Below are 23,672 nucleotides of genomic sequence, written 5' to 3' on the forward strand. Positions count from 1 at the left end.
TTTAGTCAGGGATTCCAGTGCAGGCAAACTACATCCAGGAAGTTTCTGATAAATTATTCCTGAACTCATTGAGGGTCAGATTTGCTAAAAAATGAACATTGCATTGCTGCAGGAAAAAAACAATGTTGCATTGTGTGGCTGAGAGAAAATTTAAAATACTGAATTTACAAATAGTTGCCCAGCAAGGGGCAGATTTACTAAGGTTTCACATAACGCAAGGCAGCAAGCAAAGTTGCAGTTCTACTTTGTGTAAAAGGATCTAATAAGATATTCTTCTGTCTCCTAGTGCTGGTGCACTGTGTGTTGCCTGGCACCAAAGCAGATACCCTTGCAGCACACTGCATGAGTTAACAGCATTTTCCTCTTTCTATGTGTGCTGCAGAACGCATAATACACAGCGAGAGGAAATAACAAAACAAAAAAAGATCTTTCTCCTCATTTCTCCCTACATGGAAAGGCATAACTTTTTGACACATTCCGAGGTTTGCAAATCTTTGTAAATCTGGGAAAGAGCCACAATCCATAGGTGGAAGCATGAGAACACTAATGCTCCACCCATGGTACACATTCCCACTGCAAGGTAATGCAAGGCAGCACTATTCACAGCCTTGTGTTACTTTGTATTTGCTAAACCAAGCAAAGCAATGCAAAAAGGCTTTGTATCGTTTAGTGTTAGAAATGGGGTCTTTGGTTGGCAATCAGATTACCCCCTGTCCAAGCAAAAACCCTCACTCTACTCAGGGCAAAGAAGAAACACACCTGGTTAACCCCCAGTCACCCCCTTGGTAGCTTGGCACAAGCAGGCAGGCTTAACTCAGAAGCAATGTGTAAAGTATTTGTACCAACACACACAGTAATACAGTGAAAACACTATAAAATGGATGCCACACCAGTTTAGAAAAATAGCCAATATTTATGTAAATCAAACAAAACCAAAACAACAAAAATCCAACATACACAAGTCAAGATATTAATTTTCAAAAGAATAAGATTCTTACTCCATAGAAAACAATGGAAATGTTGATTTTCCACAAAGTACCTGGGTTGCATCAAAAATAAAGTCACACGGGCAAGCGTGTGTCAGAAAAGTCAGCGATGCGTCGATTCCTTACTTGCAAGTGAGGCCATGCGTCGTTTCTTGTTGGGTCGGCGATGTGTCATTTTTCTCGCTCACAAGCAAGCAATGATTTCCGGACTGGGCACCTCGGATCCGCGCAGGGTCGAGATGACTTTGATACCCAGGGACGATGCATGAGAATGCCAGTAGCAAAGTATTACAAAACTGCACTGCATGGGGTTTGCGTCCTTATCAGAAGCCGCAATCGGGTGTTGCGCATCATTTCTCCAGCTGCGATGTGTAGATCTCCCAGCTGCAATGCAGAGGAAGTGTCAATTTCAGCTGTGAAGCCGGCGGCGCGTCGTTTATCAGCCGAGTTGCAATTGATGATGCGTCGAAAATGTCCCTACACGTCGTTCTGTGTGTGGATTTCAGCTCTTGGCTTGCCATCTTCACCTTTCAAGGGCCCAGGTACTAGATAGGACACCACTTGGCAGGGCAGGAGTCTTAGCAGAGAGTCTTGGTGCTGGCAGAGGAAGTCTTTGATGCCCTGACACTTCAAAACCGGAGGCAAGGTCAGTTCAAGCCCTTTGAGATTATTCTCAAGCACGAATCCACAACAAAGTCCAGTCTTTGTCCACTTTAACAGGCAGAAACAGCAAGTGCAGGATAGCCCAAAAAGGCACAGTCACAGGCAGGGGCAGCACTTCTCCTCAGCTCTTCAGCTCTTCTCCTTGGCAGAGGTTCCTTTTGAATCCAACAGTGATCTTGAAGAAAATCTAAAGTCTGGGGTTTCAGGTCCACTACTTATACCCCTTTCTGCCTTTGAAGTAGGCAAACTTCAAAGCAAAGTCTCTGTTGTTCACAAGACTCTACCTTGCCCAGGCAAGGCCCCTGACACAAACCAGGGGGTTGGAGACTGCACTGTGAGAGGGCAGGCACACCCCATTCAGGTGTAAGCGACCACTCCTCCCTCCACTCTAGCACAGATGGCTCATCAGGCTATGCAGGCTACACCCGAGAACCCTTTGTCTCACTGTCTAGAGGGGAGTCACAAACAGCCCAACTGTCAAACTGACCCAGACAGGGAATCCACAAACAGGCAGAGTCACAGAATGGTTAAGATAGGAAAATGCCCACTTTCTAAAAGTGGCATTGGCAAACTAAAAATCTAAAAAACAACTTTACTACAAGATGTATTCTTAAATTGTGTGTTCAGTGAAACAAAACTCCTTGTTTCTATCTGCTCCCAAAGGGAATAGGCACTTTTAAGTTATTTAAAGGCAGCCCCATGTTAACCTATGAGAGAGATGGGCCTTGCAATAGTAAAAACTGAATTTGGCAGTATTTCACTGTTAGGACATGTAAAAACACATCAGTACATGTCCCACCTTTAACATACACTGCCCATGGGGCTACCTAGGGCATACCTTAGGGGTGACTTACATGTATAAAAGGGGACCTTTTAGGCCTGGCAAGTGGGTACACTTGCCAGGTCAAATTGGCAGTGCAAGATGGCACACACAGACATTGCAGTGGCAGGTCTGAGACATATTTACAGGGCTACTCATGTGAGTTCACAACCAGTGCTGCAGGCTCTCTACTAGCGTTTGATTTACAGGCCTGGGGCACCTCTAGCGCACTTTACTAGGGACTTACTAGAAAATCAAATATGCCAATCATTGGAAGCCAATTACACATAAATTATACACAGGAGCAGCTGCACTTTCGCACTGGGTAGCAGTAGTAAAGTGCCCAGAGTATCAAAAACATTAAAACAGAGTCCACCACACAGTAAAAACATGGTAGGCAGAGGAAAAAAAGACAGGGGAGACCAAGCCAAGGATGCCAGATCTAACACTTATTATATAACAAATTATTTTGTGCTGGGGCTGCACCACAAAGTGATGCAACTCCAACACAAAATCTTAGCAAATCTGACCCCAGAACTGCTTAATTTTAGTCAGTGGTTGCAGGTGGAAGCCACCAGCACTAATTTTGGGGGACAGGCACTTAATTTTCCTCATCAGATATTGACCCAGCACATGAGAGAGAAAAACACACAAGGGGGAAAGAAGGGAGAAGTAGAATATGGAAAAACAGTGACAAAGGGAGAAAGTGGGGTGAAACATGACATGCAAGAGTGAGGTAAAAGGGTAGTGAGTATGCGTTGGTGGATCAAAGAGGCATGAGGTGGAATAAACTCTACAGAATCCTGGTATTCAGCAAGCCGGCATTCAATAGGGCTCGTAGCAGCCTATCAGCTGAAGGATTGGGCCCCAGCACTTATTCTTTTAAACATTAAGCACTGCACACTAATGATGTCATAAATGTCATTGGCCACATTCAAACAATAAAAACTGTTTAATTTTGCACCATAGCAAATAGGTGAAAGAACAGTGCATTGCATGAAACTAGCACTTGAGTCATATGTTCTTGTATCCATTCCTACTCGGAGAGAACCATACAAGAGTAAGTCATGTGAAAGGTTAATTTTGACACATTAGATGTTGAAATATCATGAGCTATTCTCTGTGCCCATTGCTTGCACACGGTTCTATTCCATGCTGGTATTTTCAATACTCAAATGAAGTATAGAGTTCTACAATTCATACATCCTTATGCTTAAGGCTCTGCCTTTCACTCAAGTGCTTTTTTATAGCGTCCCACATCATTTTCTGTTGATTGCAAACTTACAATTTATATGAACAGTTTGTAGTGCCCTGCTGAACATGTAACAAGATATTCCTCTCCCTTGAGACTGCACTTAAACATGTCCCATACCCATCTATCACAGGCATCACCGGGGAGATTACTCTGCTAATAGAAAGAGGCCAGGCACGTGTGCCTTGGACAGTTACACCCACTAGAACCATGTGTCTATGCAGTCCTTTATTTAGGGCCCACAGCTTTACATTGGTAACAAAGGTGAAAGTCCCCCACCTGTAATTCAGTCAGGCAGTCACTGGGACAGCCAACGTTCTTCCCCATGGTGGCAAAAAGGATAGGCAACGTTGACAATCGTCCAAGGCTCAATAAGACTGTCCTCAGTAAACCAACTAACATCTTCAAGGCAAGCTTCACATTTTGAGTGACGCTACCCACAAACTATCCTGAGCATCAGCAGAGTGGACCAACTCCTTATTATGGACATGAGTCCATCTGCTATGCTTTTAAAAGGTCTCTGACCTCTTTGAACTACTGTTAGGGTCTATCTCACATTGGTTGAATTATTAATGCAAATGAAGATGTCCTCTTGCATCCAGCATCATCAGTCCATGCATTCACTGCTGTTCTGCTGAGAGATTCTGAAGACCTGTGAACTCAGTGGTATCTAGTTTATTCTGTTTTGCTTACACAGGTTGGACTTGTTGTCCTTTTTTGGATTTTGGAAGGAATCTAGTGTCCTGTTGGACACGTAACAAGTCAACCCCACACTCAAGGACTTACACCTACCCCACACCCATCCATCACAGGCATCATGGGTCAGGTGACCCGGTTAATAAAAAGATTGGGTGCACGTGTCCCGGGCCCAGTTACTTATCTAAATATCTGGTGTTGCTCTTTATGTAGCATGTCCCATAAGGTTGGAGACCCTCTCTATCACCCATTGCCAGTTCATGATTCTTCCCAAAGGGGCATACAGTAATGAGTGTGTGTCCACCCCTTCTTTCTCCTTCTTCCCATTAACAGAGCAGGGGGAAGGTGTCAACTTCTCCATAATCTTCACCAATTTGAAAGTAATTCTCTTCCAAAATTAAGCCAAAAATGCAGATGAACACTTTTATTTAAAGAAAGATGCGTAAATGTGTGATTAAGTAAATTGCCTATTTTATCACAGAAAAGTCCTCTGCATGGTAATGGGCTTGTACCTCTGCCATTAGAGCCCAATTGTACTATTGTCTGGCCTCCTAATGCTTATTTGTTGTTGACATAGATAAACATGGATCATGTAGGTATGCAATGACATAGAACTGGCTCATGGATTGCAGTCTTGTTGGACCAGGAGGGGCACCCAAAGCACTTCCCTCATAATGGTGGAAGGTTACTGCCTTCACCAGAAAGATGAATCCCACCCCCAGACAGATTTGTGTTTTGCTGCATTTCTGTGAGCTAAATGGAACACACTAGAGGAGGGAGAGCAACACTTAAAAGGGTGTTCTTTGATTCAGCAAGAAATCATAAGGAAGGGTCATGGACACATCTCAGGAAGGTGATGGGGCTGATAAGAGAATCATAAACCATTGAGCTGGGAGCCTGAGATTAATCTCTTGATGCACATATCAATGTGGATGTGAACCCTAAAAACTCCCATGGACTATGTTGTGGGACTATCAGCTTCAGAGTATCTCCTGCTTTGACAGACGGCTTTTCAAGAGGAAGTGGGAGAGGAGTAGTATATAATTTAAAAGAAACAGAAACCCAACATAAAACTTCAAAGACCCAGATCTCAAATCACATTTGGTGTCTGCAAATAGACTATATGAAGGGAAGTTGAGACCCCAAAAATTGTCATCTGCCAAGCAGCCTGACAGGCTGCGTGAGGAGGGGAAGCCCTACAAGACTTCTGCCTCTGACTAGGACTGCAGACCAAAGCCTGCTAGCCTCCCTGCTGGGTGAGGAGATGCCACCCAGGGAAAGTAAGACCACCTGCTCTGGAGCCATAAGCACCTTCTTTAACAGTGAGCAAGAGGAGAGAGCTGGAGGGAATGACATCCAGTTGGGAGCCCTCTCGAGTGGACTCCCGGGACAAGGTGTGAGGAGACAGCTGCTGCACCAATCATGTTGTTGGCTGTGTGCAGGACTGAGTTGGCAATCCCTCTATGCCAAGAGAGGGCCATCGTGAAGATAGCCATTTAAACAGATTGCCATACAGTAAGGGTGGAAACCTGTGCAGCTCTATTACAGTGACCCTGTGAGTCAGGAGAGGACACGTAAAAAAAAGACTGCCTTGGGATCAGGGCTGAATCCTGTTTGAAACTACAGCTGCAACTCCCTATGCCCAGAGGGGCCTCCATGAAAAGGACTGCTGTGAGGTAAGGGCTTAAGACGTGCGTGGCAGTGGTGTGGCAAACCTGTATCTCAGCCGGGGCTGCTGGGAATAATTGTGGAATGTGAATCAGAAAGGACCCGTGAACTGTGAGCAGCGGTAACCCATAGACTGCCAGGAGAACACTGTGGCGGTATTTACCTCAGTGAGATTGAAAACTGAAGCATCATAATCAAATCTCCAACCCTCCTTGGGAGCATAGAAACTTACCCTGTAGGAGGAGCACAGAAACACCTCTGATCGTTGCAGGAGAATGACTGCTTAGACTAACAGCCTGTGTTTGCCGAGTACTGCTACTAAGTCCATGTGCAGCCTTCTCACCTAAGCAGAACAGGAGCTGTTGAGACTACCCACAATTGGGGCACTCTCCAAAGAAGCTGCACATTTCCTCCCTGGCAGAGCCGGGACATGGGGGACTCACTGTTGAAATCTCTGCTGCACTAACACACTTTTTACTGTATTCGAAGAGTCGGAGTGGACTTTTAAGGTAAGGCCTGCCAGTGAGAATGCCCTTTATGCAGTCACTTGTGAATGAGAATAACCCCAATCACATTGTAAAGAACTGGTGGGACAATGAAACACTAGAGCTCTGACCTCAAGGGAGAAATGTGTTGTTGTCTGTAAATTATGTAACCTTCCTTTGAATGAGTAGAGCTAGAAGTAAAATACTTATTTTGGTTATAAAAGTAGTATTTGACTGGATTTTGATTTATTGCTGCTGTGTGCTGTTTGAGTTACAAGCCATAATCACAAAACTGTATCCACACCTTCCTCCTGAGGGAGCCTTAGGCTGCTTGTTCATATCTACTACTGAGAGTCAAGTGCAGAAGGGGTACTTGGTGAAACGCCTCAAACCCAGTAATCTGTCCGTGCCCTATGACCCTCTGAAAAGGGTCTGCTTTCTAAATAAACACACTAGAAATAGTTTTAGTTGCAATACCATATGAAGTTGTTATGTTAAATTATTTGATTACTGTGAGAAAGTGTCTCTTTTGTTGTGGTAGCCTTTGTTTACGTGGACTGATGCTACTGGTTTGGAACTCTACGCACTGGGGTACTGCTGTGCGGTCCCCAGTACATGTGCTTGGACCCCTAAAACATGGCAAAATTGACTAATTGGCAATTGGCATTTTAACTTTCCAGTAAGGCCATAGTATGTGGTGTAAGATAACACACCAACAGAATAAAATGTTAAATGTCACTTGTGGACTATAGCACCTATTGGCCCATTCCCTAAGCTGATAAAGAAAACATTGTTTACGGCCTACATGTGTAACCTGGCTCCTACAGTTTTTAAACCTGCAGGCAGACCTGTCAAAATAAACCTTATGACAAAGGGGAAAATATACTTTTCAATCTTAACTAAGTCACATCTAGGTAAACTTGCCACCCCTAAGGTAGAGTGCTTGGTATTTAAAAGTGGGACATGTAAAAATATAATGTTTGCTTGTACCTACAATGATGGGCCCCTATATGCTATTTTCCCAGTTAGACCTGTAGATGGTGCAACGAAGAAACAACTAAAGTATAGTTAATGTGTTAATTCCATAAATTTAGCTTGGAATAAGCTACAGGGTTCCTACAGAAAGCCACTGTTTTAAATATGTCTTAGACTCCAATCCAATAGTGAAATTATATTTTTGAACAAATATACAGGAAAAGTAACTGTTAAAAAGTTATACTTTACCTGCCTGAAGCACCTGTATGCTAATTAGCTCTGGTCTGTCTTCGGCTAGCCTATTAGTGCTGCTTTCATGAGGTGTGAAATATTGCTCTCAGACCAGAGACAATGACCTGGGCCTGGCATGATGGCTTGGGGTTCGGGGGAGGGTAAGATGTGACATATGACCCAGATTAACCCAAGTAGGGCAGTTTATGAGTGTCCAGGCACTTCATTAACTTAAAAGAGATGCAGAGAAACCTGCTCTTTTGTAGCTTAGGGATAGGGGAAGCAATGTTTTAGAACCAGCTTGGAGGAGTAGAGTTGGACTGCTTATCAACTTAAACACACCCATAAGTATGCCCAAACTCCCTCCATGGGAAGAAAGTTGTTGCCATCTTGGATTTTATTAAGAATGGCTCACCATGGGATAGTTTTTGAGTAAAGCAAACCCAATGATCATGGAGTTTACAGGAGTCACTCCCATACACTAGCTAGTAAGTCCAACGAAATTAGCATCTCACCCCCAGCCTCTTGGAAAACTTTCTGGACATGTGACAGAACAGGAGTTGGACTGGACATTTGTCTGTAACCTTTGTGTAGTCCTACAGGACTGAAGGGGTTGTCACTTGTCCGCAGGACTGAGACATTAACTCCAGGGGTCAGTCGACTCACCACCTGAGTACAGAGACACAACAAGCTGCAGAGGCCCTTTTGCCAGAGTAACCAGTGGACCAGTAACAACCGGAACTGAAATTGACATGGTTGGTGCCCTATGCTGGAGTGCTGGCTCCTAAATGCTGTACTATAGGTCATGTGATCCTTAGATGTGGCTAAGGGATTGGTTCATTTTATATATACTTTCATTCCTGCCACACCATCATTGAGGGGTGTGGGCACCTAGTTCTGAAGGGCTAAGGATGTTTGAACATTAATACACTCACTGTGAGTGACCAGGAAAATGGGCCAGATTTTTCCAGACCCTAGAGTTAGCAATACCAGGGGTTCACTAAGGAATGAGGAAATACCAAGGCAATCAATAATTCCTGGTCTGATTCCTTTGCTAACTCTTCATTTACCTCTGACTTTTACATGGGGATTTTGGTTGTTTTGGCAGCCAAAATCTCAGTGTGAACATACAAACCTATAATTCCAATGCTGTTACCAGCCCCATAAAAATTAGCAGTCCACTCATAATGAGGGCTTTTGTCTGGCCCTGGCAAGCCACAGATGTGTAGCCGAGCTGTAAGGTCTAGTATTCCAACAAAGTCGTTACCTTGGTGGAGGGTATTAGTAATTCATCATGACACCTCGCCAATGGTGCATTAATCCCAGTGGCCTCTTAAATAGATTCTTAGATCAGGAAAGCCATGGTCGAGCTGTGCCAGTTCGCCAGGAATCACCAGTAATCCAGTGGTGTTACATTCCCCATGTCCAGGGAACAGACGAAGTGTTAGAATGTTTAACATAACTCAGGGTTCTGCAAAGTCGGTCCTGGAGAGCGGGGTCCATGCCAGATTTTTAGCATATCCACATTTAGAAAACTGTAGATTTCTGAAACATCTTTTTTCTAAATGTGGATATGCTAAATATCTGGCATGGACCACGCTCTCCAGTACCTACTTTGCAGAACCCTGACATAACTGAATTTGCTTTGTGTGATACATAAAAAAACTAACACAATTTTGGCCAATATGCCACACCAAAGGATAGGAGTGTGCATTTGAATAAAAAAAAAAACAGGATGTCTGGGGATTCTCCTTATCCTTATAGCTTCTTCGTCTTTTTTTCAGAACTCAGGGACAAAGCCTGCATCTTGTAATGGCATTTACAGCAGTATTTTCTCTGTTATGGCCTGCCAGTCAGGGCTTTTGGGTTCAAATATCCGCCTTTGGATCCATGTAGCAAAATGAATGTGGGAGAAAAAGTTCCCTTGCCCAGTAATATTCTTCATTTCTTAAACTTGGGTTTGTGGATGGTCCACAAACCTGGGTTCACACAGACTCTGCAGACTAACAGTCCAGATATCTCAATCTTTTTAACCTGTTTAAGGTTATCAACATATTCTGTAATGTTAATTTCCTGAAAACATTAGTAACTGATTTACATTAAACCAAGCAAATGTCCTTCCTTGAATTAAGTTCCACTTTCATGTTTCTGTACAGCAAAGACTCTTAAGTAAGTTAAAATAGGAATCTCTCTTTTAATCTCCCCCTCTTCCCAAACCCCTTCATGCCATATCCAAATCGGGTGAACGTTCCTTTCCAAAGTATCTTGCAGACGTTCCGAATTGTGACAAATTTGTTAAGAAAACAAAAAAAGGCTTTCGAATGGAAATCCGGGCCCAGCTATATCTAAACAGTGGATATTGCCAATCTGTAAGATAACAGTAATTAAATAAAAATGAATATCATACTGCAGAGTCAAAGATAGTATCAACACACTTCCTGAAAAAAACTGGTCAATTCAAAAAGATAAAAGGCTTTTAAAACTTTTCTGTATGTTATTAGTTCAGGGACGAACCCAATGTACAGGGGAAGCACATTCAAAAACTCTCGCAAGCTGGAGAGAAAATGCCCAGGCTCCACTCAAATGTGTAGCTGGTATTTGAACATCACAAAATGATTTTACCTCAGTGCTTCCCTAGTACAAAATTGCTTTGTTTTGATCACGGACTCTGGGTTATGAACACATTTGAAGATAAGGCAGAAGGTTTTAATTGCAACTCAAATCTGAAATAGCCTTACAAAGGTAGAGGGGTGCTTTGTGATACACAGCATCAGCCAAACCTCTGCACAATTTGGTAAATAACAAAGATGGAACAGAGGCAAGCAGTACAGTAAATGAGACTTTATGCAGTTCGAATGTATTTCTAATGGGGCCAGGATTAATGTCGTCTGCTTTAGAATGAAATAGAGTTCTCGTTTCACTTGTCAGACCCTGAGAAATGTAAACTTGAACCATAGACCTGGTTTGAGCATCAAAGTCGACCTTAGCTTCTCACATCTCATCGAGATTGCGAGCCTTCGTGGCAACATTAGCAACTAAATAAATACAGTACCGGGGTGGGAGGTCTTTCAAAGTCTTTAAGAAAGTAAAATGATGACGATAGATGTCTTTCATCCTCAAAAAATTAGAACATTTTCCAACAAAATAATCAATACTGTTTAGGGCCCATGTAGTGGGTAAAATGCTGATTGATGTCCATTAAGGCAACAAAGAACCTCAACTGTGGTTGCACAGTTTTGAATCTTTCCACTATTGATAGAACAGGCCCAAAAAATGCTACTTTTTCAGGTGAGGGGAGGAAGCCCAGTGAGTGTTATTTTTACACTGCACTCCTATGTCTCCCAGTTCAAGTTGCCGACCATAAATAGAACTTTCCATCTTGAGAACAGTGCTTAATTTGTCAATAAAAATGTGCCAGTGCCCAAAGCTCTCCTCTGAAACATGCAACTGTTGCAATTAAATACATGAGCATGGAATACTGAGGCAGCGTAATCCTGAAGCCATCTCGGCTCTTTAATCCATTTACTGCCACTCCCTGCCCCTTTAGCCCACTCTTGCAGCTTTCTCCCTTTGTGGCACTTTTTCGTGTTTCTCTTCTTCTGTCTTTCCTATATGTGTCTTTTGCTCCCAGCAAATGCTTGAGGCAGAAAAATAAGTACCGGCCCTCGAAAATAAGTGATGGTGCCCCACAGCTGCACCACCGGCTCAAATTAAGCACTTCATGAGAATAACCTAAGATGTCTGGGATGAAGAGAGCAAGATTGCTGTTGTGGCTGCTGCCTTTGTTTTCCTGACAGAAGTGTGAGGTTTTCAAAGAGTGCCATGATTTTGCACTGGGGTAAGGAATTGTGTGCAGGGACCATGCTCTAGTGAAGGACCAGCCTAGTTGGCCAAGTTCGTGCCCTTCTCTAACCTCGACAACATAACCTATTTGGGGTGACCCACAACACCTTGGACCTGTATTGACGTAGTCGGAGTCAAAGCTTACAAGACATAGGGAAATTAATTACCTGGATGGTTAAAATAATTTCACTGGCATCACTTTGCTTGTAGGTACAAAACGATTATGCCACTTTATGCAACTTGGTATTTTTCTTCTCATTATGAATGTAGGACACATGTGGTTGTGTGTGCATGTGTGTGTGTGCTTGTGCATGCGTGTATGTGTGCGTGTGTGTTACTGTGAGTGTTATTTGCTGACGCATTTTCTCATCAACATTGGAGGTCTCTGGTGCTCTTGCATTGTACGCTTGCTTATTAAAACAGCTAGTGATGTGTCAACCACATAAAACGTTTTAATTAAACAGCACACTAAGTAGTTTGCAGGGGCTTTTGGGAAATGCATTTTACAGCCAAATTCAATTTAAAAAACGGAATAGCTTGTCAAGTGTCCAAATTATTTGGATTTTATTCATAATATTCCCTCTATATGCAAATTAAATTAATATAATGTGAACATTTCCACTATAAAGCACTGTAAAACTAGTAATCCAATTTCAATTAAAAGTTAATTATTTTGCAGTTAAAGATGAAAATCTTTTACCTTTCTGGAAATTAAATGGATGTACAGATTGGAAACTGTAAGGCACACAAGGTAATACAGCTTTTGTAGAACCCATATACATGTACCTGTTCCTTTATCGCTAAAATGCTGGGTATGCTGAAGTGTTGCTAAAGAGCTTCAAAAAGCATTCCCAATTGAAAGTGCTGGTGTGAGACAGTCCCACTTTGAGATGAGGAAAATCAAACCACGCACGTCACACTCCCTCCATATGAAACGCACACATTGCTGTTGTCAAATGCCAAAAAGACATGGTTCAAAGGTATCTTGCCACGACGGCATTTCGACGCTTGATTAAAAGCTCTCCCCGTGCACAACAGGAGTGTGTACGTTAATCTATCCAGTGAGGTCTCTTTTTCAAGGGAGAATGCTGCAGATTAAAGTTTTCTCTCAGCAGTTATGTATTTGACTTGGGTGTATGCAATGTATGTAAGGAAGGTGAGCAGCAAAAAGGGTTTAGGGGGAATGTGGGGTTGAGGCATCCTTTTAATCTGGCGAGAAGGCCTGGCATTGTGGGCTATGCGCAAGGTCTTCTCTGTTTCACCGCTGTGACAGTACTGGGCAAGGCATTGTATCTCATTGTCTCATGTACCTCTTCCATGACTGAGTGAACTTGCAGCAGTCATGTGCCTTAAGGCAGCTTAGGAAGCTGGGTAGTGGATACCTGCTAGTACCCTGCCAATTACCCTTTTTTCATGTACGAATGCCAAAGGTAGTACCTCTCTGGTCTACTTTCTCAACCTCAAAGTCCATTTTATTTGGATGACTGACATTTTTTTCTTGACAGTATTTAGAGTAGCAGCCTTAATCAACTGGCAGCAAAAAGACAAGTGAACTGAGAGTAGGAGCCTCCTAGCAGCACTAAAGTGATGAACCCCATTTCACCTCTTGTCCGGATGTGCTCCCTGGCAGGAGGGTGCTGGCTGTAATTCACCACCTCTTCGAAGGCTTGGCACTGTACACATGGGAGCATGTTTATCAAAAAGGTTTTGCATTGCCCTTTCTCCAGGCAAGAGGATGTAGGGTGGTGCGTGACCTAGAATGAGATTTACCAAGTGTGTGGCACTGCATGGCTTGGGAAATCTGGAGTAAAGCAAGGCAGTGCAAGATTCTGCCTTGAGTTACTCTGAACCACAAAGGCGTGCCGTGGGTGGAGCATGGGTGTTCCCATGCATCAACCCATGGATTTTGGCCGTTTCCCAGATTTACCATGAGTGGAAGACCTGAGAAGGTGTCAAAAAGCTAAGCCTTCCCAGGGGAGGTGTAATGAGAAGAAATGTCTTCATAGCTCCTTGTTTTTATCTCTTGCATTCTGCAGCACATATAGAAAGAGAAAAAAGCCGCAAAGGATTGTTTTTGTGCGAAAGGTGTACCTTCCTCCACAAAAACAATCCTGCCTTCAACCCAGATATCCTTGCACCATATGCGTTGGCGTTAGACAGCACATAGGCCCATATTTATACTTTTTGACGCAAAACTGCGCTAACGCAGTTTTGCGTCAAAAAAATTAGCGCCGGCTAACGCCATTCTGAAGCGCCATGCGGGCGCCGTATTTATTGAATGACGTTAGCCGGCGGCGCCGTCTGGTGTGGGTTAAAAAAAACGACGTACACCAGGCAGCGCCAGCGTAGGGGGATATGGGGCTTGGGCGTCAAGAAATGGGGCAAGTCAGGTTGAGGCAATTTTTGCGCCTCAACCCGATTTGCGCCATTTTTTTTTCACTCCCAACCACCATAGAAATGACTCCTGTCTTAGCAAAGACAGGAGTCATGCCCCCTTGCCCAATGGCCATGCCCAGGGGACTTCTGTCCCCTGGGCATGGTCATTGGGCATAGTGGCATGTAGGGGGGCACAAATCAGGCCCCCCTATGCCACAAAAAAAATACAAAAAAAACACTTACCTGAACTTACCTTAATGTACCTGGGATGGGTCCCTCCAGCCTTGGGTGTCCTCCTGGGGTGGGCATGGGTGACAGGGGGTGTCCCTGGGGGCATGGGGGGGCACCTCTGGGCTCCTTCAGAGCCCACAGGTCCCTTAACGCCTGCCTTTTGCAGGCGCTAAAAAAACGGCGCAAAAGCGGCCGTACGTCATTTTTTTTGACCCGCCCACTCCCGGGCGTGATTTTTGCCCCGAAGTATAAATCCCACGCACATGCCTCGGAGTCGATTTTTTAGACGGGAACGCCTACCTTGCATATAATTAACGCAAAGTAGGTGTCCACGCTAAAAAATGACGCTAACTCCATGGACTTTGGCGCTAGACGCGTCTAACGCCAAAGTATAAATATGAAGTTAGTTTTGCGTCGAAATTGCTTAAAAAAAAACAACGCAATTTCGGCGCAAACGGAGTATAAATATGCCCCACAGTGCTTCAGTGAAAAGACAGGACAGGAATATGCCATATAATGTCATTTGTGGAGCATTCCTGCCCTCTTCATGTGGTCTCCTTTTCGTATAATTTTTCACTCTGCACACCCACACCATACCCGCCACCAGCACAGAGCCGTTCCCGCTTTCCTCCTTTTTGCTTATTTTTCACATACAAAATGAACCATTCCATTGAGAATGTCTCCTCTGCACTCGACTGCACCCACAGAGGCACAAGTAGGCTTTGTTTACTATGAAATGGTTTTCTGACAGATCAGTTCTACCCCATCTCCAGCCAGGCGGAGCCGCTTCTTTCCCTGGACACTTCCCTTCCAGTCTCTGCTACGCATACGTTGACGCTCAGCCGGCTGCTTAGTGGTATCGTGGGCTAGCTACATCGCTCCAGAAAGAATAGCTACAAAGTTCACATTTTAATTGGAAGAAGAAAAGCTCAAGCTATTCAAATTGACAAAATATATTCATGGGCACGACTCAAATTCTCAAAGAAATTCCGATCTGCAATTTTGGCTCATCGCGTTCAGGCAGTGAGGGCTCCAAGTTCAGATCGAATGATTATCGACTGTCAGCATAGAATAAGAAAAAATAATGCAAGCACTTTAAGACCAGTTGAACCGAACGCAGAAAATTATACCATGTACATTGCTTTCCAATAATACTAAAAAAATGGGTTTATGTTTTCTCACTTCGCTGTCCCTATGCAGCGCCCCAACGCTCTGTTCCTATGCTTATTTTTCTCTCTAACACGATTACTCTTACTTTCAGACTGCCCCACTTTTCTAAATCTCACTCTCTTATTGTATTTCTCTTTCTTTCTCTCTCCATTTATCCCTTTCCCATTCTCTCCCTTTCGAGTTCACGCTTCCCCATTCTCCGTTTCCTACTTGTTCTCTCTCCTGCCCTACCTCATTGCCTATATCCCTCGCGTCTATCTCTCCATTCCACTCTCTCGTCCATCACTCTCTGATCCAACTCTCTCTGACTTCCGGTCCTGCTTTCGCTCTGTTTCTGTCGTCCTTTTCCCTGTTTCTTTTTGTCTCTTCCTCCGACTCGCCTTTCCCTTTCGTTTATTCGTGATTTCTTTGTTCGGAGCCGAGTTGAGCACCTGAACAGCCTTCACATACTCCCAATTACAGCAAACAGTCCTGCCAACTCACAAAGTGCCTCTGTGTGAAAAAAGGTTTCGTGCCTCGTCACATAGCCAGACAGTGAAGAGGCATGATCACACAGTAAGTATGACACCCTTACAGGTCAGTGGTGAACACTGCACAACTAGGCTCGAACGAAAACCTTCCAGGGCATTGGAGATGTGGCAGATGAGTTCCTTATTGGTGTGGGGGAGGGCAGTTGTGGCTGTTTTGAGGGGGGTGGGGACAAAGCCCCCCCTCACCATGGCCCCTCACGCAGGCCCTATGTCCTCCCACCTGCATACTCACACAGCGGAAACTATCCTTATGTTGGCATGTCAGTGTCCTCAGCAACACCCTTCCCCTGCAGGAAGCAACAACATTGAGTAAGGCGACATTTCACTCTCATTGCAGCTCAAGCCACGACTTTCCATTCAAACTTTCAGCAAAGTGCAAGTCATGGCCTTCATACTGGGCTATAACATAGGCACCCGAACACCCGGAAGTGAACCAACAACTACTGCGTGGGTCATCAAACACATCCCAAGTTTCCTGTTAGGATCAATGTGACTTGAAAACTTTCAAGGGCCTGCTTATGTAATAATGTATTCTTTTAGTCACAGTCTTCTTGAAGTCACCCACCTTTATGCCCGACACGGATTCCAGTTAGAGGTTTTACCTGCAGAAGACCGGTTCACTATTAATGCAATGGGTCAATGCCCTAACAGTCACAGCAGAATTATTATTTTTGTGAGGGTGATGTCAGAGAAGAAACCAATGTAACAGTGAGCATCTCCTGAAATATTTTGGATGTTCGAAACATTTTTGTTCTTGAAAATATTTTTGGTAAATTCTCAGCTGCCCATATTTAAACCCGATGAGATGTTTCCTACTCCCTGGACCATTCAGAAACCAAGACAGCACCATACCAAAGGGGTCACCTCCAATATTCACTAGAGAGACGTTTGTTAGCTATGATGTTCTTGATTATGCACTGACACGAAAATAAAAGTGGTGGGGAAACAAGTGTAAGAAACGTTGACCCTGACCTGGCAGAAACCTTCCCTTGGCAGCTAGCTCTCAAGCTACCAGTGTTATAAAGCTCTATCTTTAGACCCTGAGATCAGGGAATTTTTGATGCAGAGCTATGATGAATATTTTAGGTTCGTTTGACTGTCTGCTTTTAACAAATACACAATAATAGCTGTTTGCAAGAGCTGCCTTTTTTGAAGCACGCAGAAAGCGTCGACTCTGAAAAGCAAATTTAAGATTCTGCCATCAGTATTTTTTTAAATTTATTTAGCCCGTTGATAAGTGATAAAACAGTTCTGGGTGATGGCGGTGCTTTAAGGTTTTGTGGTTTGTAGTTCTGTTATCTGTCAAATGTGGCACATTGCGCTGGTAGAAATGATGAATGTGTTTAGGTGCATCGAATAAGAAATCACAGAAAACTGAGTCATCCTAAAAAAAACAGATGCCATCTAAAAATACATGAACAATAAACCAAGTATATTGGAAGTGATTAGAAGGCACTAAAGAAAAGTATTTTCAAATTAATCGGATTTCCAGGGACTATTTCAAAGTTTGTTAGCATCCAAAAGGAAAACTAAATCCTAAGGAAAAGAAACCAAATTTACAGTCTTGGGTACAGTTCTACTTTGTCAGCTCTACTTCAGAAAAGGAAGCAAGGACAGTGCTCTGTCAAGGTTACTTGCCTTAAGACAAGTGCTCAGGTGCTTTGAAAGATTCCTTGATAAACTCCAGCCCAACACTTTCTAGGCTCTTACAGGAAATGTTGGCAACTCTCTAGACTCTGAAGGCCCTTGTAACCTCCACCTAAGCAGCCACCTTTGTCAGAGTAGTGTTAGTGCTGTAGGTGCCAAACTGGGGGTCAATGATCTCTGCTAAATTGACGGTAGAGATTGGTGAACTAATCTGGTCTTCTGTTAGCCCCTCCTTAACTCTGATTCTAGCAGCTGAGGTGATGTTGATGAATTCCCTGACCAGTGACAGCAGGATAGATAAGGATGGTATTTGAACAGCACAGACTTAGCACAGATTCAGACCTCCTTTATGTCCACTACGATGGACCTTTATCTTGAACTGAGGCTAAATTCACAAATTCAATAACATTTCAATGACAGCAAAGCAGATTTTGCCCACAGTAATAACGGAGAGGAGTAAGTATGCAAACCATGAAGGTTTATTATTAAATTAGTAAAGTTTCAATCTCACATCAATTAAGCAGAAATACAGCACTCATGAGTATAATCTAGGCAATTCAATTCAGCAAATGCAAGTACACGTTATTAAAGACGGCAAATGCATAATAAGGTAAAATGTTGTTTCCATAAATGGAAACTCCCTAATGACAAATTAAGGTTGTGGGAAGGTTAGGGAAGTTAGAAGCAGAAGGTGCCAGCGAATATAGCATTGAAAGAAAAAACAAATGAAGGTTCTGAATAGAGGTGGGTGGTAAACTCCGCTCCTCATGCAAAGTTCATGGAGTTTTGCCACTAGGCACTGTGCTTTGAGAGTGGGGTTTGTCAAAAACTCCACCAACCACCCACGGAGCGGAGTTTACTGACACTCTCACCTCTAGACTTCCCCCAACGAGTAGTGCACCAGGAGGTGGGTTTGCAGAGTAGTGGAGAAAGGGAGCGGGGCCTCTGATGTGCTTTCAGGAGCACCACTGAGTGGGACTTACTGGTGGTAACAGGAGGGGTTCTTGGCCCCCAACAAACCTCAGCAGCCAAGGGGACTTCATAGCCCGAGGCACGTTTGCAGGGTGTATGAGAAAGGGGGTGGGGCTTCTGATGAGCTCTCAGCAATACCGCTGTGTGGTGCTTACTTGTGGTAACAGGAAGGGTTCTTGGACCCCAACAACCCTCAGCAGACAAGGGAACTTCATCCCCCAAATAGTAGCGTGCCAGGAGGTGCATTTGCAGAGTGGTGGAGAAAGGGTACCAGACCTCCGAAGTAATCTCAGCAATACCGCTGTGTGGGGCTTACTGGTGGAAGCAGGAGGGGTCCTTGGTCAACAATGAGCCTCAGCATCTAAGGGTGCTTCATCCCCCAATGAGTAGTGCATCAGGAGGTGTTTTTGCAGAGTGGTGAACAGGGGGCAGCGCCTCTGACGAGCACTCAGAAATACTGCTGTGTGGGACTTGTTACTCCTGGTAAAAGGAGGGGTTCTTGACCACCAACGATCCTCAGCATCCAAGGGGACTTCATTAAGGGTGGTGGAGCAATACTCCGCCTGGTCACAGAACTCTGTGGAATATGGCGGAGTGTTTCGGTAACTCCACAGAGTCCCACTGAGTGAAACTCGGTGAGCCCTGCCAGGGCCTAGTTCCAAAAAGAATGAGAAGGAATGTGCCTGCTCTCAAGAGTAGCTCTAAGAGCAGCAAAATAAGGAGCATTTGGTCTCAAGCGAGGGAAAGGGAAGTCTGCCTATAAAGTAGGATAGAGGCAAATCCTAACTAACTAAAGCAGCTTTACACAGTTAAACCCGGACATTTCATCCAAGTGAAACATTCTACAGGTTCCCAGTGAGTAAGAACTAATAAAAAACTAGTGTTCCCACTGTACATGGTGTTGGCCTCCTTCTCACAAATAATAACTTATCAGTTTCCTCAATAGTCTCAGCCTTCACAATATCACACAAAGGAGTATTCACTTTCTCTGCCTCTTATCCCATGCAGGTGCTGAGAAACATCATCCATTTAATCAGTTGTATCAGGTATTTTACACAGTAAGCTAACAAAAAAAAGTTTAAAATGAGAAACAAAGTGACTCTGGTGACTGTGACCGAAATGAGAATTATGCAAAGCACGCAGAAATGCAATCTGTACTTTTCAAGATGGAATTAGCACCTAGGCCCACCCGTGCCAATGTTAAGATGTGAACACACTTTCGTTTATTAAAAAAAGATATAACTCACTTGTTTCTCTAAGTCTAAGTGTAAAATAATGTGTGCACACATGTAAATAATGGTTAAGTGTATTACAGGCTCACAATTCTTTAGTCTCAAATAAATGATGGTGACACATTAGTCACCTCCAGCGAAGCTGCAATGTCAGCTTGATCACCAGTAATCTTGAGGGCCTCATGTTCTGTGCCCACTTTAACTTCCATGGCCTACCAATCAAGTGTATCTCCCAAAAGGCGTTCAAAAATGCTAGCTATGTATCTGTGCAAATTGGAATTCTCCAGCTTTATAAGCCACAAAGCCAGTGAATTTAAAGAAACTAGGGGCAGATTTAAGAGCCCCTTGCGCCATGATATCACCACATTAGTGTCATTTTTTAATGCTAATATGCCGATATTATGGCAAAAATCCCTTGCACCACATTATGCCTGTGCCAGGCCTACTGTATGCAGGGGTATGTTCCCCTGTTAGGGGGTCTGAAAAATGGTGCAGAGAAATATAAAAGATTTCTTTGCATCATTTTTTTCGGCATTTCAAAAGCGCCATGCAATTGTTTTCAATGGGCCCCTATGTACGGTTCAGGGTAAGCAAACAAAATTGGGAGCTAACCCTGCACAGTACACCAATATCATAAGAAATTCTGATGCTATTGCCCCTTACCCTGTGCCACAATGTGACGTATTTTAAATATGGCTCACACATGTGGTGATAGGGGGGCGCAAGAGGCTGCAAAGAAAGTGTAGCTACATTTAATATAGCACCACTTTTCTTAAATCTGGCTACAAATGTTTACATTAAGGGGATTGCACAGCAGCAGGAGTATTTCTGATACTGCACTAGGCCCAAGGAAGTCACTTAGCTGCTGCTTACATTGTTGGTGAAAAGCCATATACTTCTCGTTTCCGTACTGCCCGACGTCCATGTATGTTTTGTGGTTAGCAGAAGTGTGGCTGCTCATCTCCTGCTGGTCCTTGAATAATCACATGGGAAGAAGTTGTACATCATGTCAGAATGGCACGTGGTCCTCCCTTCTCTTCTGAACAGTGTGATCCAGTGGCCGGATCTTCAGTTTAGAGAGTAGAGTGATCCTGCCAGGCACATTTGGAATCAATTTCAAAATTGTAATAGTATGTTTAAAGCATCAGGGATCACATACTGGAGAGGAAAAGCATGAGAATCACTAACGTGTTATGCTCTTGCACTCTATCTCTTGAAGCAACATGGCAATAATGTATCTTTCACTTTGCTTTTGGGGAGCTCAGTAGCACTAACTACCGGTTGAGTCAAAAGAACTCAAATAGAAGTCCTTAGGGCTATATTTGAATCTTTAAACCACAGGACTGGCAGAGACACTGCCTCAACCATCCCAGTAGCGTTTGTCATCCTACCAAGTTAAAGATTCACACTCACTCATTCCGGCATCATGTGTATTGAACGTCTCTCTGTCCAAATGGCGGGGGTGAGTGTCTTTCATCAACTAAAAAGATGTGCTGTTGCTGCTGGCCTGATATGCCATGCTGGTATGGTACACCAATCAGCCATTTTATACGTTTTTTTAAAAGCCCCAAAGATGGGTAAGTTGTTGGCTCGAAATACGGAAAAACATATGCTAACCCTTTTTCTGCCATGACCATCACAGAACACATGCTAGTCCTGGTAAGAAAAAAGTTCAAGGTAATACTGTTGAAGGGGCCACTCTAAATTTGACAGTCCTTCTGGCACCATTAAGGCTGATGAATTGTTTCTGATAGTGAATATTGTGGCATCAGTGTTGTTAAAAATACAGCTGTTCGCTGTGGAAAGAGGACCTCTGAGGATTTTTGCAGAAGTCCCATTACTTCCCATTTGTAAGTGACCCCACACCCTCTGGCCCTAATGCACACAAGCTACATAGTAGACTGTGAAGGGAACGATGTAACACTGGGGTGTGCACTGCTGGTGAAAATAATAAGCCTTCATTTAGTTTTTATGTCTAGTTTTTGACAGCACAGCTGTTGAGCAAGCCTATTGGTAACAGTATACGTAGATACAGAGACATGGCTTTGGTTTCACCCTTTTCAACCATTGGCTTTCATTGACCAGCCTCTTTCAACTCGGCTAAGCCAAAGGAAGTATTTATCTCTCCTCAAATGCTATTGGCTGTTTAGTTATATCCTTCCCCTTCCAGGCAAGTTATTGCATTTGATTGCACGATTGCCTACCTTACAATTATAACACTCTCTGTCCCCTCCTGATGCTCCATCCCTTTGCATCTCATCCTAATTTTGCACGAGAAAACACATTAAACCCAGAACTACGGACTTTGCCACTCCATGTTTCTTTTTCATACAGACTTTTTGGACATTAGACAAAAACCACAAAGGTTCATTTCATTTTTTCTTTCTACTGCATCTTTATTTGGGCTTAAGGCAAACCCACAATGGTTAACTTTATTCATGCTTGAGAATCATGTGAGTAGCGCAAGGTTTGATTTTTATTGTTCCTTGTGCTTCCTACATTGGATCTGTTCAACATATTAAGGGTAGGGCTGGGAGGATTTAGGGAATTTGTCCACTGGTGTTGGACGATAAAGTAAGCATTTCAGCACTATTCCTGATCATGACTTATAGAGCCTCTTTCTGCAGGATTACACTCTAGACAGATAACACAACTAATTGACCCCCTGGCTTCATGGATACCCGATAGACATCTGGGTCTTAGGAAGTGACTCTTTGTGGACTATTAACGTGCTTTAGATGTCTGTTGCTAATTGGCTTGTGAGGTCAGATGACTGATAGGTGATCAGGTACTTTCCAGAGACTTTTGAGAAGATTCTGAAAAGTGGGAATTGTCTCCACCTTAGGAAGGATGCTAAAGTGTCACATGCAGTCAATGATGGAACGTTTTCTGTATGCGCCTATGGGTACTATCTGGAAGCCTGCCAATGTTTCCTGAGGGCCCATGCACTCTAAGATCCTTGGAGATGTAGTTTGCTTCCTACTGCTGTCAGCCAGTAAAGACTACAGCCTGAGAGCTACTGCTCTAGAAGAGAAATGAGTCCCAGGAAAAGCTCACCAACTCAAGCAGTTATCCCTACTTGGTTTGTATTTCTGTGGGTGGGTCCCAGCAGAACAGCCCTTGCACTTTAACTTGCCTATGCCCACTTGAAAATAGAACCCAGAGACCGACAGAGTGCAGTACTATTGATTAACTTCTGCACAATAATACAGGACAATTTGTGACACAACATTGCTGTGACTAATAAGAAAGACTGTCAGCTCCTGTTCCTGTGCCAGGGAGGGTTCAGAGCAGTCTACATCACAGTTTGCATGCATCAATCCCAAGTCAGTGGCAGGTGGATGCCAGATCTCACCCATCAGAGTGATATCATAGTTTAGTCGCAAGTGGGCTGAAATAAGGAAGCTTTTCTTCCCTGTGACAAACATCCTATACATCACTTTCTTTCCACATACTTTACTTATACTTTAGACTGATCATGCTGTTTTCCAATACAGCTTTGGGATTGTGACCAGCCCTCAATTGAATCAACATCAAAATTCGTGTTCTAGTATAGACTACTCATTCATCAAAGGGGTCCAAAACTTAACATTAGTGAAATCAGAACTCCAGGAGGTTGGGAACAGGGCTTAATTTGAGTTTATGGTTGCAGGTGGCGCCCACCGATACTCATATTTGGGGGCTGCCACTTATTTTTCATCAACAGTCTTTGTTGCAGAGCAAAAGAGAGAAAAAACAAAAAAGGGAGAAAGAAATATGAAGAGAGACATGGAAAAACAGTGACAAAAGAGGAATGCAGGAATAAAAAAGAATCTGAAAGAGTGAAATAAAGGGGAAGGTGTGTATGATGGTTAATTAAAGACATATCAGATGGAATCAAGACTATGTAGCCTTA

Source organism: Pleurodeles waltl, chromosome 5, assembly GCF_031143425.1.
Source record: "Pleurodeles waltl isolate 20211129_DDA chromosome 5, aPleWal1.hap1.20221129, whole genome shotgun sequence".
NCBI lineage: Eukaryota > Metazoa > Chordata > Amphibia > Caudata > Salamandridae > Pleurodeles > Pleurodeles waltl.